This window comes from Arachis stenosperma, chromosome 9 (genome assembly GCF_014773155.1).
Source record: "Arachis stenosperma cultivar V10309 chromosome 9, arast.V10309.gnm1.PFL2, whole genome shotgun sequence".
NCBI lineage: Eukaryota > Viridiplantae > Streptophyta > Magnoliopsida > Fabales > Fabaceae > Arachis > Arachis stenosperma.
Window position 1 is genome coordinate 32837476 of NC_080385.1, and position 17917 is coordinate 32855392.

The 17917-nt window shown below is 39.6% G+C and overlaps 1 non-coding gene across 1 annotated transcript; it reads left to right on the top strand.

Moving 5' to 3' along the window:
• Window positions 1-11065: 11065 nt before the first annotated feature.
• On the top strand, window positions 11066-11173 carry LOC130952979 (small nucleolar RNA R71). Its single transcript, XR_009075152.1, has one exon. It is a non-coding gene; the product is annotated as a small nucleolar RNA R71 (small nucleolar RNA).
• Window positions 11174-17917: the final 6744 nt, after the last annotated feature.

The following is a 17917-nucleotide window of genomic DNA, read 5'->3' on the forward strand; positions in this document are numbered from 1 at the left end:
TTTATACGCTTTTTGGCATTGTTTTTAGTATGTTTTTAGTATGTTTTAGTTAGTTTTTATTATATTTTTATTATTTTTTAGTTAAAATTCACTTTTTTGGACTTTACTATGAGTTTGTGTATTTTTCTGTGATTATAGGTATTTTTTGGCTGAAATTGAGGGACCTGAGCAAAAATCTGATTCAGAGGCTGAAAAGGACTGCAGATGCTGTTGGATTCTGACCTCCCTACATTCGAAGTGGATTTTATGAAGTTACAGAAACCCAATTGGCGCGATCTCAATTGCGTTGGAAATTAGACATCCTGGGCTTTCCAGAAATGTATAATAGTCCACACTTTGCCTGAGGTTTGATGGCCCAAACAGGCGTTTCAAGTTAGCTCAAGAATTTTGGCGTTTAACGCCGGAACTGGCACAAGAATGGGAGTTAAACGCCCAAACTGGCACAAAAGCTGGCGTTTAACTCCAAGAAAAGTCTCTACACATGAAAGCTTCAACGCTCAGCCCAAGCACACACCAAGTGGGCCCGGAAGTGGATTTTTATGTCATTTACTCATCTTTGTAAACCCTAAGCTACTAGTTCTCTACAAATAGGACCTTTTACTATTGTATTCTCATCTGGGTAGCTATCTTTGAGTAGTCTTATGCTATCTTTGATCATTGGGAGGCTGGCCATTCGGCCATGCCTAGACCTTGTTCTTATGTATTTTCAACGGTGGAGTTTCTACACACCATAGATTAAGGTGTGGAGCTCTGCTGTACCTCGAGTATTAATGCAATTACTATTGTTCTTCTATTCGATTCAGCTTATTCTTATTCTAAGATATCACTTGTTCCTCAACTTGATGAATATGATGATCCGTGACACTCATCATCATTCTCACCTATGAACGTGTGCCTAACAACCACCTCCGTTCTACCTTAGATTGAGTGGATATCTCTTGGATCCCTTAATCGGAATCTTTGTGGTATAAGCTAGAATTGATGGCGGCATTCAAGAGAATCCGGAAGGTCTAAACCTTGTCTGTGGTATTCTGAGTAGGATTCAAGGATTGAATGACTGTGACGAGCTTCAAATTCCTGAAGGCTGGGCGTTAGTGGCAGACGCAAAAGAATCACTGGATTCTATTCCAACCTGATTGAGAACCGACAGACGATTAGCCGTGCTGTGACAGAGCGTGTTGAACATTTTCACTGAGAGGATGAGATTGTAGCCATTGACAACGGTGATGCCCAACATACAGCTTGCCATGGAAAGGAGTAAGAAGGATTGGAAGAAGACAATTGGAAAGCAAAGAGACGGAAGGGACAAAGCATCTCCATTCGCTTATCTGAAATTCTCACCAATGAATTACATAAGTATCTCTATCTTTATTTTATGTTTTATTCATGAATCATCCATAACCATTTGAATCTTCCTGACTGAGATTTACAAGATGACCACAGCTTGCTTCATACCAACAATCTCCGTGGGATCGACCCTTACTCGCGTAAGGTTTATTACTTGGACGACCCAGTGCACTTGCTGGTTAGTTGTGCGAAGTTGTGATAAAAAGTTGAGATTGCAATTGAGCGTACCATGTTGATGGCGCCATTGATGATCACAATTTCATGCACCAGGCATTATGAAATTGAAATAGAGAATTGAATTCAAGGGATCTAAATCATACAATTATCCACAATTTAACAATTACAAGTAATGGATATGAAAGTACCTCAATTCACTAGTTCCAAATCCAAGTAACAAAGGCAAAGCTAGATCCAAAGTGAGAGGATCAAAGAACACAAATTGAGAATAGGAGAAGAGTAGATCTACTAATTGCATCAAATAAAAGTATATTACAATGGATCTCACCAAGAAAATCAAAGGAGAATTGTAGTGGAGAATGTGGAGAATGAAATCCTAGAGAGAAGTTGGAAGTTCTCTCACGACCCAAAATCTAGAAAAATATCTAGAAAAATGTAAAAATGAGTCAAAAGTCCCTTAACCCTTCACTCTTTGGCCTTCTTAAGCTTTTCCCGCCAAAGCTCTTCCCCAAAACAGGGTCTCTAACTGCCTCCATGTTCTGGTCACATGCTTTCTTAAAAAATGATGTGTGACCATCGGCGCGTGCGCGCACAGCACGCGCGCGCGCCCCTGGGGCGATCGCAATCCGCGCGCAGGCATAAAGCACGCTGGCGCATCCATGAGGATTATAGTCCAGCTGCTAAACGCGCCGACTCGTAGCTTGGCTCCTGGCTTTGGCTCGAATCTGCGGAGACGCGCCATGTGTGCGCGCGCCGCTGCTGAAGTTTTCAAAGCTTGATTTTCCATGCTCCTTTCCTTTATGCATGCTCCCGTTCTCTCCTCTGAGTCATCCATGCCCTATAAACTTTGAAACCACGTAACACACGGGTCACGGTATCGAATGGTACTAGAGGAGGATTAATAATGTATCTAATTTAGTGCAAAAGAAGCATGTTTTCATCCATGAGGCAAAATTGGGAAAGGAACACAAAATCATGTATTTTCATATGAATAAGTGCGTAGGATCATTGATAAAACCCTCGAAATCAGTACAAGATAAACCCTAAAAATGGGGTTTATCACTGAGCAAGGTTAGAGTGGATGTTCAAACCTTCAGGCAGAAAGAAGATGAATCCCTCTATGAAGCTTGGGAAAGATACAAGCAACTGACCAAAAAGTGTCCTTCTGACATGCTCTCAGAATGGACCATCCTGGATATATTCTATGATGGTATGTCTGAATTGTCTAAAATATCATTGGACCATTCTGCATGTGGATCTATTCACCTGAAGAAAACGCCTACAGAAGCTCAGGAACTCATTGAAATGGTTGCAAATAACCAGTTCATGTACACCTCTGAAAGGAATTCTGTGAGTAATGGGACGCCTCAGAGGAAGGAAGTTCTTGAAATTGATGCTCTGAATGCCATATTGGCTCAGAACAAAATATTGACTCAGCAAGTCAATATGATTTCTCAGAGTCTGAATGGATTATAAAACGCATCCAACAGTACTAAAGAGGCATCTTCTGAAGAAGAAGCTTATGATCCTGAGAACCCTGCAATGGCAAAGGTGAATTACATGGGTGAAGTCTATGGAAACACCTATAATCCCTCATGGAGAAATCATCCAAATTTCTCATGGAAGGATCAACACAAGCCTCATCAAGGCTTTAATAATGGTGGAAGAAACAGGTTTAGCAATAGCAAGCCTTTTCCATCATCCTCTCAGCAACAGACAGAGAATTCTGAGCAGAACCCCTCTAGCTTAGCAAACATAGTCTCTGATCTATCTAGGGCCACTCTAAGTTTCATGAATCAAAAAAGGTCCTCCATTAGAAATTTGGAGGCACAAGTGGGTCAGCTGAGTAAAAGAGTCACTGAAACTCCTCCTAGTACTCTCCCAAGCAATACAGAAGAGAATCCAAAAAGAGAGTGCAAGGCCATAACCTTACTTGGTGTGGCCGAACCTAGAGAGGAGGAGGAGGACGTGAATCCTAGTGAGGAAGACCTCATGGGACGTCCTCTGGACAAAAAGGAGTTCCCATTTGAGGAACCATAAGAATCTGAGGCTCATATAGAGACCATAGAGATTCCTTTGACCTTCCTTTTACCATTCATGAGCTCTGATGACTATTCATCTTCTGAAGAATATGAAGATATTGTTGAAGGGCAAGTGGCCCAGTATTTAGGAGCAATCATGAAGCTGAATGCCAAGCTATTTGGTAATGAGACTTGGGAAGATGAACCTTGATGGTCAGATTTTCTATCGGTAAAGAAATTCCCAAATATAATCGCGTTGTAAGTATAGCTTCTAAACCAATAGAGAATCCTTTCGTACAAAAGTTTTGTTTGTCACTTAAGCAAACCCAATAAAAATAAATAACCGAAGTATTCAAACCTCGGGTCGTCTTCTCAAGGAATTGCAGGGAAGTATGATTTATTATTGGTTATGAAAAAAGATATATTTTATTTTGGGTTTTTGAAATAAGGAATAAGTAATTTAAATGGCAAGAAAAATAAATTAATAATTAGAAAATCTCTTGGCAAGGTATGAGAATTGGAATTCCTATCCTAGTTATCCTTATCAGGTGTGATGAGAGCTGGGTTTTAATCCCACTTGGTCAGCCTTTACTAAACAAAGGAAGGTCAAGTGGACTAATTAGCTTGATCCTCAAGTTCTAGTCAATTCTTATGGAAGGACTAGCTTTAGAGTGATCCAAATCAATCAGTAATTCCAATTTCAATCAATAGCTGAGTTTGATAACTCAAGTGTCTCTAATTAATCAACCAAAGCTAAGAATGTAAAAAGCTAAATAAAATCATAGATCTGAAATACCTCAAATTCCATTAATAAAAGAAAATCAATCCAAACATGAAGAGTTCATAAACCAAATTGAGAAAATAAATAAAAGGAACATTGAACCTGAAAATTGAGAAGAAGAAATCCTAAATCCTTTAAGAGGAATCCTAATCCTAAATTCTAAGAGAGAGGAAAGAACCTCTCTCTCTAAAAACTACATCTAAACCTAAAATCGTGTGTGTGATATGATATGTTGAGTCTCTGCATGTTCTCTGACTTTAATCTGTGTTTCTGGGCCGAAATCTGGGTCAAAATGCGGCCCAAAATCATCTTCAGTGTATTCTGTAATTTCTACAGATCGCGCATGTCACGCGTATGCGTCGGTCACGCGTACGCGTCATTCAGCGATTTTCCTTTCCATGCGTACACGTCGCCCACGCGTTTGCGTCACTCGTGCAACTTCCAATCCACGCGTTCGCATCAAGCACACGAGCGCGTCACTGCGATTTCCTCCATTTTGCGTAGTCGCGTGAGCCATGCGTCCGCGTCGCTTCTCGCTGGTCATCTCCTTAATTTCTTGTGTTCCTTCCATTTTTGCAAGCTTCCTCTCCATTCTCTAAGCCATTTCTACCCTATGAAGCCTGAAACACTTAACGCATATATCACGGCATTGAATGGTATAAAAGAGAAATTAAAATACACAATTTAAAGCTTCAGGAAGCAAGTTTTCAATCATAGAATAAATTTGGGAAGGAATTGTAATATCATGCAATTTATATGAATAAGTGGGTGAAAAGATGATAAAAACCACTAAATTTAGCACAAGATAAACCGTAAAATAGTGGTTTATCAACCTCCCCACACTTAAACATTAGCATATCCTCATGCTAAGCTCAAGGAGACAAAGAGAATGAATAAAGGAAAGTGAGACTCATGAATTGCAACCTATGTATATGAATGCAACTACATGCTAAAATGATTCTACTTACTTGGTGAAAAAGTAAATAAATCTTTCAAGAACAAATATGAACTGGATTTCACTAATTCAAATCACAAAACAAAGTACAAATGACTTGCAAGAAGAAAATAGCTCATGAAAGCAGGGAACAAGGAATCGAGCATCGAACCCTCACTGGAAGTGTATACACTCTAATTACTCAAGTGTTCGAGGTTCGATTCTCTCAATTCTCTGCTAATCTTGCTTTCTAAGGCTTGCTCTTCATCTAACAATCAACAAAAATTTAATGCACCAATACACATATCAAGAGGTCTTTTAAGGGCTGTAATGGGGTCAAGGTCAAGGTAGGATTGTATTTGGTCAAGTGGACTAAAATCTGAATCCTTAATTAACCTAAACTTTTCCCCCCTAACTTAAGACAATACATGTAATCATAATATAAAATTAATAACTACCCATTAACTGCGTTTACTATATATTTATGCATTCCAAGTTTGGAGTATAGTACATATGCATTGCTATCGCCATTTACCTTGGGGCATTTTGTCCCCTTTTTATTTTTCTGCTTTTTTTTCTTTTTCTCTTTTTTTTTTCTATTTTTTCTTTTCTCTCTTTTTTTTATTTATTTTTTATTTTTTCAATGCATATGATTAAATTATTGAATGCATGAACATGTTCTAAACATTTCTTTCACATTTTCATAAAGATATACAACACCCAATTCTTAAACCAAACGTTTCCAAACCCAATTTTCCCACACTTAAATCATAAGCACTCTTACTTACTCTAAGCTAACCAAGGATTCAAATTAAGGACATTATTGTTTTCCACTTAGAGTTAATGATGTGCTAAAGTAAAGAATAAAAGGGGTAAAATAGGCTCAAATTGGTTTGCAAGGGATAATGAAGGGTTAAGGCCATATGGGTATGTAAGCTCAATGAAACAAGGCCTCAATCATATAAGTGCATGCATACATTAAACAATGGAAATATAGAATCAAGCAAGACAAAGATCACAATTTTAGAGAGAAAAACACACATAAAAAAAATAAAATATTGGTTGATAAAATACAACCAATCAAATAGGCTTAATAAAAACACACAAATTCATAGTAAAGTCCAGAAAAGTGAATTTTAATTAAAAACTAATAAAAATATACTAAAAACTAACTATATCATATCAAAAACATACTAAAAACAATGCCAAAAAGTATACAAATTATCCGCTCATCACAACACCAAACTTAAATTGTTGCTTGTCCTCAAGCAACTGAAGATCAAATAAGATAAAAAAGAAGAGAATATGCAATGAACTCCAAAAACATCTATGAAGATCAGTATTAATTAGATGAGCGGGGCTTTTATCTTTTTGCCTCTGAATAGTTTTGGCATCTCACTCTATCCCTTGTAATTCAGAATGATTGGCTTCTTTAGGAACTTAGAATCCAGATAGTGTTATTGATTCTCCTAGTTAAGTATGATGATTCTTGAACACAGCTACTTATTGAGTCTTGGCTGTGGCCCAAAGCACTCTGTCTTCCAGTATTACCACCGGATACATACATGCCACAGACACATAATTGGGTGAACCTTTTCAGATTGTGACTCAGCTTTGCTAAAGTCCCCAATTAGAGGTATCCAGGGTTCTTAAGCACACTCTTTTTGCCTTGGATCACAACTCTTATTCTTTCTTTTTTTTTTTCGGTTTTTTTTTCGCTTGCTTTCTTTTTTTTTTTTTTGTATTCACTGCTTTTTCTTGCTTCAAGAATCATTTTTAATGATTTTTCAGATCCTCAGTAACATGTCTCCTTTTTCATCATTCTTTCAAGAGCCAACATTCATGAACCACAAGTTCAAAAGACATATGCACTGTTCAAGCATACATTCAGAGAACAAAAGTGTTGCCACCACATCAAAATAATTAAACTATTATAAAATTCAGAATTCATGCAATTCTTTCTTTTTCAATTAAGCACATTTTTATTCAAGAAAGGTGATGGATTCATAGGACATTCATAACTTTAAGGCATAGACACTAAGACACTAATGATCATAAGACACAAACATGGACAAACATAAAGCATAAAAATCGAAAAACAGAAGAATAAAGAACAAGGAAATCAAGGAACGGGTCCACCTTAGTGATGGCGGCTCTTTCTTGCTCTTGAAGATCCTATGGAGTGCTTGAGCTCCTCAATGTCTCTTCCTTGTCTTTGTTGCTCCTCCCTCATGATTCTTTGGTCTTCTCTAATTTCATGGAGGAGAATGGAGTGTTCTTGATGCTCCACCCTTAGTTGTCCCATGTTGGAACTCAATTCTCCTAGGGAGGTGTTTAGTTGCTCCCAATAATTTTGTGGAGGAAAGTGCATCCCTTGAGGCATCTCAGGGATCTCATGGTGAGAGGGGTCTCTTGTGTACTCCATCCTTTTCTTGGTGATGGGCTTGTCCTCATCAATGGGGGTATCTCCTTCTATGTCAACTCCAACTGAATAGCAGAGGTGACAAATGAGATGAGGAAAGGCTAATCTTGCTAAAGTGGAGGTCTTGTCCGCCACCTTGTAGAGTTCTTGAGCTATAACCTCATGAACTTCTACTTCTTCTCCAATCATGATGCTATGAATCATGATGGCCCGGTCTATGGTAACTTCGGACCGGTTGCTAGTGGGAATGATTGAGCGTTGTATGAACTCTAACCATCCTCTGGCCACGGGCTTGAGGTCATGCCTTCTCAATTGAACCGGCTTTCCTCTTGAATCTTGCCTCCATTGTGCGCCCTCTTCACATATAGTTGTGAGGACTTGGTCCAACCTTTGATCAAAGTTGACCCTTCTAGTGTAAGGATGCTCATCTCCTTGCATCATAGGCAAGTTGAACGCCACCCTCACACTCTCCGGACTAAAATCCAAGTATTTCCCCCGAACCATAGTGAGATAATTCTTTGGATTCGGGTTCACACTTTGGTCATGGTTCTTTGTGATCCATGCATTGGCATAGAACTCTTGAACCATCAAGATTCCGACTTGTTGAATGGGGTTGGTGAGTACTTCCCAACCTCTTTTTCGGATCTCATGGCGGATCTCCGGATATTCACCTTTTTTGAGTGAAAAGGGGACCTCGGGGATCACCTTCTTCAAGGCCACAACTTCATAGAAGTGGACTTGATGCACCCTTGAGAGGAATCTATCCATCTCCCATGACTCGGAGGTGGAAGCCTTTGCCTTCCCTTTCCTCTTTTTAGAGGTTTCTCCGGCCTTGGATGCCATAAATGGTTATGAAAAAGCAACGCTTTTACCACACCAAACTTAAAATGTTTGCTCGTCCTCGAGCAAAAGAAGAAAGAAGAGAGTAGAAGAAGAAGAAATGAAGAAGAGGGAGATGGTGGTGTATTCGGCCAAGAAGGGGGAAGAAAGGGTGTTTAGGTTGTGTGAAAATGAAGAGTTGAAGAAGGGGATTTGTAGGAGAGAGGGGGGTAAAGGTTCGGCCATTATGGGTGGGTTTGGGAGGGAAAGTGGTTTGAATTTGAAGGGTGAGGTTGGTGGGGTTTTATGAAGGATGGATGTGAGTGGTGAAGAGAAAGATGGGATTTGATAGGTGAGGGGTTTTTGGGGAAGAGGTGTTGAAGTGATTGGTGAATGGGGGAAGAAGAGAGAGAGTGATGGTAGGGTCCTGTGGGGTCCACAGATCCTGTAGTGTCAAGGAAAAGTCATCCCTGCACCAAATGTTGCTCAAAATCACGTTTTGAGCCATTTCTGGCGTTAAACGCCGGGCTGGTGCCCATTCCTGGCGTTTAACGCCAGGTTCTTGCCCTTTACTGGCGTTTAACGACAGTCTGGTGCCCCTTTCTGGCGTTAAACGCCCAGAATGGTGCCAGACTGGGCGTTAAACGCCCAACAGCTAGCATTACTGGCGTTTGAACGCCAGTTTCTTCTCCTCCAGGGTGTGCTGTTTTTCTTCCTGTTTTTCATTCTGTTTTTGCTTTTTTCATTGTTTTTGTGACTTCTTATGATCATCAACCTACAAAAAAGATAAAATAACAAAAGAAAATAATTAATTATAAAACATTGGGTTGCCTCCCAACAAGTGCTTCTTTAATGTCATTAGCTTGACAGAGGGCTCTCATGGAGCCTCAGAAATGCTCAGAACCGTGTTGAAACCTCCCAACACCAAACTTAGAGTTTGAATGTGGGGTTTCAACACCAAACTTAGAGTTTGGTTGTAGCCTCCCAACACCAAACTTAGAGTTTGACTGTGGGGGCTCTGTTTGGCTCTGTTTTGAGAGGAGCTCTTCATGCTTCCTCTCCATGATGACAGAGGGATATCCTTGGGCCTTAAACACCAAGGATTTTTCATTCACTTGAATGATCAACTCTCCTCTATCAACATCAATCACAGCCTTTGCTGTGGCTAGGAAGGGTCTGCCAAGGATGATGGATTCATCCATGCACTTCCCAGTCTCTAGGACTATGAAATCAGTAGGGATGTAATGGTCTTCAATCTTCACCAAAACATTCTCTACAAGTCCATGAGCTTGTTTTCTTGAATTGTCTGCCATCTCTAATGAGATTCTTGCAGCTTGCACCTCAAAGATCCCTAATTTCTCCATTACAGAGAGGGGCATGAGGTTTACACTTGACCCTAAGTCACACAAGGCCTTCTTGAAGGTCATGGTGCCTATGGTACAAGGTATAGAAAACTTCCCAGGATCTTGCCTCTTTTGAGGCAGTTTCTGCCTAGACAAGTCATCCAGTTCTTTGGTGAGCAAGGGAGGTTCATCCTCCCAAGTCTCATTTCCAAATAACTTGTCATTTAGCTTCATGATTGCTCCAAGGTATTTAGCAACTTGCTCTTCAGTGATATACTCATCCTCTTCAGAGGAAGAATACTCATCAGAGCTCATGAATGGCAGAAGTAAGTCCAATGGAATCTCTATGGTCTCATTTTGAGCCTCAGATTCCCATTGGAACTCAGAGGAGATTGGTACACGCCCACTGAGGTCTTCCTCAGTGGCGTCCTCCTCCTCTCTTTCCTCTCCCCATTCGGCCATGTCTATGGCTTTGCACTCTCCTTTTGGATTTTCTTCTGTATTACTTGGGAGAGTGCTAGGAGGGAGTTCAGTGACTTTCTTGCTCAGCTGACCCACTTGTCCTTCCAAATTTCTGATGGAGGACCTTGTTTCATTCATGAAACTTTGAGTGGTCTTTATTAGATCAGAGACCATTGTTGCTAAGTCAGAAGTATTCTGCTTAGAACTCTCTGTCTGTTGCTGAGAAGATGATGGAAAAGGCTTGCCATTGCTAAACCTGTTTCTTCCACCATTATTGTTATTGAAACCTTGTTGAGGTCTCTCTTGATTCTTCCATGAGAAATTTGGGTGATTTCTCCATGAAGAATTGTAGGTATTTCCATAGGGTTCTCCTAGGTAATTCACCTCTTCCATGGAAGGGTTCTCAGGATCATAAGCTTCTTCCTCAGATGAAGCATCCTTAGTACTGTTTGGTGCATTTTGCATTCCAGACAGACTTTGAGAAATCAAATTGACTTGTTGAGTCAATATTTTATTCTGAGCCAATATGGCATTCAGAGTGTCAATCTCAAGAACTCCTTTCTTCTGACTAGTCCCATTGTTCACAGGATTTCTTTCAGAAGTGTACATGAATTGGTTATTTGCAACCATTTCAATCAATTCTTGAGCTTCTGCAGGCGTCTTCTTCAGATGAAGAGATCCTCCAGCAGAGCTATCCAAAGACATCTTGGATAGTTCAGAGAGACCATCATAGAAAATACCTATGATGCTCCATTCAGAAAGCATGTCTGAAGGACATCTTCTGATTAATTGTTTGTATCTTTCCCAAGCTTCATAGAGGGATTCTCCATCCTTCTGTCTGAAGGTTTGGACTTCCACTCTAAGCTTACTCCATCTTTGTGGTGGAAAGAACTTTGCCAAGAAGGCATTGACTAGCTTTTCCCAAGAGTCCAGGCTTTCTTTAGGTTGAGAATCCAACCATATTCTAGCTCTGTCTCTTACAGCAAAAGGGAATAGCATCAGTCTATAGACCTCAGGGTTAACCCCATTAGTCTTGACTGTGTCACAGATTTGCAAGAATTCAGCTAAAAACTGATGAGGATCTTCCATTGGAAGTCCATGGAACTTGCAATTCTGTTGCATTAGAGAAACTAATTGAGGCTTAAGCTCAAAGTTGTTTGCTCCAATGGCAGGGATAGAGATGCTTCTCCCATAGAAGTCGGGAGTAGGTGCAGTAAAGTCACCCAGCACCTTCCTTGCATTGTTGGCATTGTTGTTGTTTTCGGCTGCCATGGGTTCTTCTTCTTTGAAGAATTCGGTCAGGTCCTCTAAAGAGAGTTGTGCTTTGGCTTCTCTTAGCTTTCTCTTCAAGGTCCTTTCGGGTTCAGGATCAGCTTCAACAAGAATGCCTTTGTCTCTGCTCCTGCTCATTAGAAAATGTGGAATCCTCTATGTCACAGTATAGAGATTCCTTGAAATGTCAGAGGAAAAGAGAAATAGAAAGAAGAAGGAGAAGAAGAATTCAAACTTTAATTAGATAAAGTTCGAATTGTGCATTTAGAAGGAGTGGTACTCCATAAATAGAAGGATGTGAGAAGGAGGGAAGAGGATTTTCGAAAATTCAATTAAAAGATTTTGAAAACATTTTGAAAATTTGATTGATAATTTTCGAAAATTGAAAGTGGAAGAGAAATCAAGTGATTTTTGAAAAAGATTTTGAAATTAGAAAAAAAAAAGATTTGATTGAAAACTAATTTGAAAAAGATATGATAAAAAAAATATGATTGAAAGGTTATTGTCTTAAAAAGATGTGATTGAGAAGATATGATTTGAAAACCATTTTAAAAGATATGTTTTGAAAATTATTTTAAAAGATTTGATTTGGAAAATTAGTGACTTGCCTAACAAGAAAAGATATGATTCAAACATAAAACCTTCCTTAACAGAAAAGGCAAAAAATGTTCAATCAAATCATTAATTGTTAGTAAGTATCTTTGAAAGGAAAGAAATTAATTTTGAAAACATTTGAGTGAAAAGATTTGATTTGAAAAAGATTTGATTTTGAAAAACTTGAAAAAAATTGATTTGAAAACAAAATCTTCCCCCTAGCACCATCCTGGCGTTAAACGCCCAGAATGGTATACATTCTGGCGTTTAACGCCCAAAATGCTACCTTTTTGGGCGTTAAACGCCCAACCAGGTGCCCTGGCTGGCGTTTAAACGCCAGTCTGCCTTCTTCACTGGGCATTTTTGAATGCTCAGCTTTTTCTGTATAATTCCTCTGCAGTATGTTCTGAGTCTTCAATTCTTTGTATCATTGACTTGAAAAGACACAAATTAAAAATATTTTTGGATTTTTAATAATTAAAATACAACAAGAATCAAATAACAATGCATGCAAGACACCAAACTTAGCAGTTTGTGTACTACTGACACTATATGAGACACATGAACACTCAAGTCAATAGAAGTTAGAGATCAAAACAAGAAATATATGCATGGATTCGAAAAATATAACAAAAACATGCATTTGACACCAAACTTAAGATGAGACTCTAGACTCAAACAAGAAATATTTTTGGATTTTATGGTTTTGCAAATTTTTTTTGTATTTTTCGAAAATTAAGTGGGAAAAGGTATCAAAATCCTTAATGAGAATTCCAGGAATCAGTGCAATGCTAGTCTAAGACTCCGGTCCAGGAATTAGACATGGCTTCACAGCCAGCCAAGCTTTCAAAGAAAGCTTCGGTCCAAAACACTAGACATGACCAAAGGTCAGCCAAATCTTAGCAGATCACTGCTCCAAAAGCAAGATTGATACAAAATCAACAAGCTCTTGTGGTGATAAGTTGAAACCTCGGTCCAATCAGATTAGACATGGCTTCTCAGCCAGCCAGATTTCAACAAATCATCATGAAACTCTAGAATTCATCTTCAAGAATTTCGAAAAAAAAATACCTAATCTAAGCAACAAGATGAACCGTCAGTTGTCCAGCCTGAACAATCCCGGGCAATAACACCAAAAATTTGATGTTGTTGCCAGATCTTGGCACTGATGTTACCAAAGGCTTGCTCAAAACTAGAACAATCCCCGGCAACGGCGCCAAAAACTTGGTGCGCGAAATTGTGAACTATACTTTTTCACAACTCTCATAATCCCTGGTAATGGCCCCAAAAACTTGGTGCGCTCAATACCATGGCATTACACAACTTCGCACAACTAACCAGCAAGTGCACTGGGTCGTCCAAGTAATAAACCTTACGTGAGTAAGGGTCGATCCCACGGAGATTGTTAGTATTGAAGCAAGCTATGGTCATCTTGTAAATCTTAGTCAGGCAAACTCAGATATATATGGTGATGAACGAAAATAACATAAAAGATAAAGATAGTGATACTTATGTAATTCATTGGTAGGAACTTCAGATAAGCGCATGAAGATGCCTTCCCTTCCGTCTCTCTGCTTTCCTACTGTCTTCATCCAACCCTTCTTACTCCTTTCCATGGCAAGCTCGTATAGGGTCTCACTGTTGTCAGCAGCTACCTCCCATCCTCGCAGTGAAAGCTAATGCACACACTCTGTCACAGTGCTGCCAATCACCGGTGTGGTTCCCTCCCCTACCGGAATAGAATAACTCTTTTGCGTCTGTCACTAACGCCCAGTAGGTTACAGGTTTGAAGCACGTCACAGTCATTCAATCATTGAATCCTACTCAGAATACCACAGACAAGGTTAGACCTTCCGGATTCTCTTGAATGCTGCCATCAGTTCTTGCCTATACCACGAAGACTCTGATCTCACGGAATGGTTGGCTCGTTTGTCAGGCGAGCACTCGGTTGTCAGGCGATCAACCATGCATCGTGCAATCAGGAATCCAAGAGATATTCACCAAGCCTCAAATGCTTGTAGAACAAGAGTGGTTGTCAGTCACTTTGTTCATGAGTGAGAATGGTGATGGGCGTCAATCATCACCTTCATCATGTTGAAGAACAAGTGATATCTTGGATAAAGAACAAGCGGAATTTGAATGAAAGAACAATAGTAATTGCATTAATACTCGAGGTACAGCAGAGCTCCACACCTTAATCTATGGTGTGTAGAAGCTCCACCGTTGAAAATACATAAGCATAAGGTCTAGGCATGGCCGAATGGCCAGCCTCCCAATGATCTAAGAACTAAAATGTCCAAAGATGATCTAGAGATCTAAAAGTGATCAAAAGATTTCTATACAATAGTAAAAGGTCCTACTTATAAGAAACTAGTAGCCTAGGGTGTACAGAAATGAGTAAATGACATAAAAATCCTCCTCCGGGCCCACTTGGTGTGTGCTTGGGCTGAGCAATGAAGCAATTTCGTGTAGAGACTCTTCTTGGAGTTAAACGCCAGCTTTAGTGCCAGTTTGGGCGTTTAACTCCCAATTAGGTGCCAGTTCCGGCGTTTAACGCTGGAATTTCTTGAGGTGACTTTGAACGCCGGTTTGGGCCATCAAATCTTGGGCAAAGTATGGACTATTATATATTGCTGGAAAGCCCAGGATGTCTACTTTCCAACGCCGTTGAGAGCGCGCCAATTGGGCTTCTGTAGCTCCAGAAAATCCACTTCGAGTGCAGGGAGGTCAGAATCCAACAGCATCTGCAGTCCTTTTGAGTCTCTGGATCAGATTTTTGCTCAGGTCCCTCAATTTCAGCCAGAAAATACCTGAAATCACAGAAAAACACACAAATTCATAGTAAAGTCCAGAAAAGTGAATTTTAATTAAAAACTAATAAAAATATACTAAAAACTAACTATATCATATCAAAAACATACTAAAAACAATGCCAAAAAGTATACAAATTATCCGCTCATCAGCAAGATATGAAAATTAGAAGTCCTATCCTAATTATCCTCCTTAATTATGATCACAAATTATCCATTGCTACCACTTCGTTAACCTCTAACCAAGGAGGAAAGTCAAGTGGATGAATTAACTTGATTCCACAAATCATAGCCAACTCCCAAGGGAAGGACTAGTATTAGTGGTATCCAAATCAATTAGCAACTTCCAATTGTCAATCAATCAAAGAAATTAGATAACTCAAGCGTCACTAATTACTCCGCCTAGGCCAAGGGTAAAGAGAACTAACAAAAGAAATAGAAAAGTACTCTTGGCTAGACATAGGTAATTGAGATCACCATCCTTGTCTACAAACCATACATTGATAATTATGAGAGGCCAACCTATTAAGTCTACTTCCCAAAAGCTTTAAGTACGTAATATCTACTCCTAAGCTTGAAGTACATCAAATAGGCTTGATCACATCAACCCATAAGTCCCAACCTACCTACTAATTAGATTAGTAGTGGGTTGGCGTCAATGAGTATCAAATTGATCACCAAGGGTTCTCAAATCACCAAATCATTGAGACCCAATGACTCAAGGTCACCCAATTCCCTTAGCCTAGGCCAAGAGTAAAAGAAACTACTCAAAAACTAGAGAAAATATTTCATCAAACACCTAGAGTGCAAGAAAAGTAAACATCACCAAATGCAAAAATTAACAAGATCTATAACTACCATAAGCAAGAAATCAACAATAGTAAGCAAGATCAACATAAAAGAAACATAGAAACATGAAATTGCATTAAAAGAAATCAAGATCCAATGATGTTCATCAACATAAAAGAGAGTAAAATGAGAAACTAACAAGTAAAACTAGAAGATCCAAGATATAATAACAAGAAATTAAGAGGAAAAGCTAAATCAAAACAAGAATCAAAGGTTGGATTTAAGAAAATTAAACCTAAACTACCCTAAAATCTAGAGAGAGGAGAGAGCCTCTCTCTCTAGAATTCTCCCTAAAACATGATAAAAACTAAACTATGACTACTTGGTTCATTCCCCCCTCAATCCTTGGATTCAATAGCATCAGAAATGAGTTGGATTGGGCCCAAAATAAGCTAGAAATTACTGGCCATGAGTTGCTCTTTAGTGGGTCATGTGCTCAATCGGCGCGTCTGCGCAATGTGCGCGTGCACGCCCCTATACGCAAAGCAACATATGGTAAAATTTATATCATTTCGAAGTCCCGGATGTTAGATTTCCAACGTAACTGGAACCTCCTCATTTGGACCTCTGTAGCTTAAGTTATGGTCGATTGAGTGCGAAGAGATCAGGCTTAACAGCTTTACGGTTCCTTCATTTCTTCATGAGTTCTCCCACTTTGCATGCTTTTCTCCTCACTTCTTCTATCCAATACTTGCCCTATGAACCTGAAATCACTCAACAAATACATCAAGGCATCGGATGGAATTAAGGTGAATTAAAATCACCAATTTTAGGGCCTAAAAAGCATGTTTTCACATTTAAGCACAAATCAAGAGAGAATTGCAAAACCATGCTATTCCATTGAATAAATGTGAGAAAAGGTGATAAAATCCCCCAAAATAAGCACAAGATAATCCACAAAATCAATGTTTATCAGAGGCCCCAACCATGCTCTGAATATCTGTGAGGCTCCATGAGAGCCCACTGTCAAGCTATTGACATTAAAGAAGCGCTTATTGGGAGGTAACCCAATTTTTATTTATCTATATTATTTCATGTTTTCTTTAGGTTGATGATCATGTGGAGTCACAAAACAACTGCAAAAAGTAAAGCAAATTCAAAAACAGCATTAAAAACAGCACACCCTGGAGGATAAGCTTACTGGCGTTTAAACACCAGTAAGAATAGCAGAATGGGTGTTAAACGCCCAGTCTGGCACCATTCTGGGCGTTTAATGCCAGAAATGGGCACCAGACTGGCGTTTAACGCCAGAACAGAGCACCAGACTAGCATTTAACGCCAGAAACAAGCAGCAGTCTGGCATTAAATGCCAGGATTGCACAATAAGGGCGTTTGCACACCTAAATGGAGCAGGGACGAGAAGTCCTTGACCCCTCAGGATCTGTGGACCCCACAGGATCCCCACCTATCCCACCTCTCTCTCTCTCCCTCACACATTTCTATAACACTTCACCCAAAACACCACTCACGAATCACATCTTATCATCTTCCCTATATTCTTTTCACCAATCACCTCCATATCTCTTTCCCAAAAACCCCACCTACCTCACTTTCAAATTCAAACACTTTTCCCTCCCAAACCCACTCTCTGTCTCTTCCCCTATAAATACACCTCTTCACTCCTTCATTTTCACACATCACAAATACTCTCCTACCCCCTTGGCCGAACCTCTATCTCCCTCCATCTCCTCCATTTTTCTCTTCTCCCCCTTCTTTCTTTCTTCTTTTGCTCGAAGACGAGCAAACCTTTTAAGTTTGGTGTGGTAAAAGCATTGCTTTTTGTTTTTCCATAACCATGTATGGCACCTAAGGCCGGAGAAACCTCTAGAAAGAGGAAAAGGAAGGAAATTGCTTCCAACTCTGAGTCATGGGAGATGGAGAGATTCATCTCAAAAGCCCATCACTAGAAAAATGATGGAGCAAACAAGAGAGCCCACTCATCGACCTCAACAAGAGCATGAGGAATTCCCTCATCAAGAAATCCCTGAGATACCTCAAGGGATACATTTTCCTCCACACAACTATTGAGAGCAACTAAGGATAGGAGCACCAAAAGCACTAAGGATAGAGCACCAAAAGCACTCTA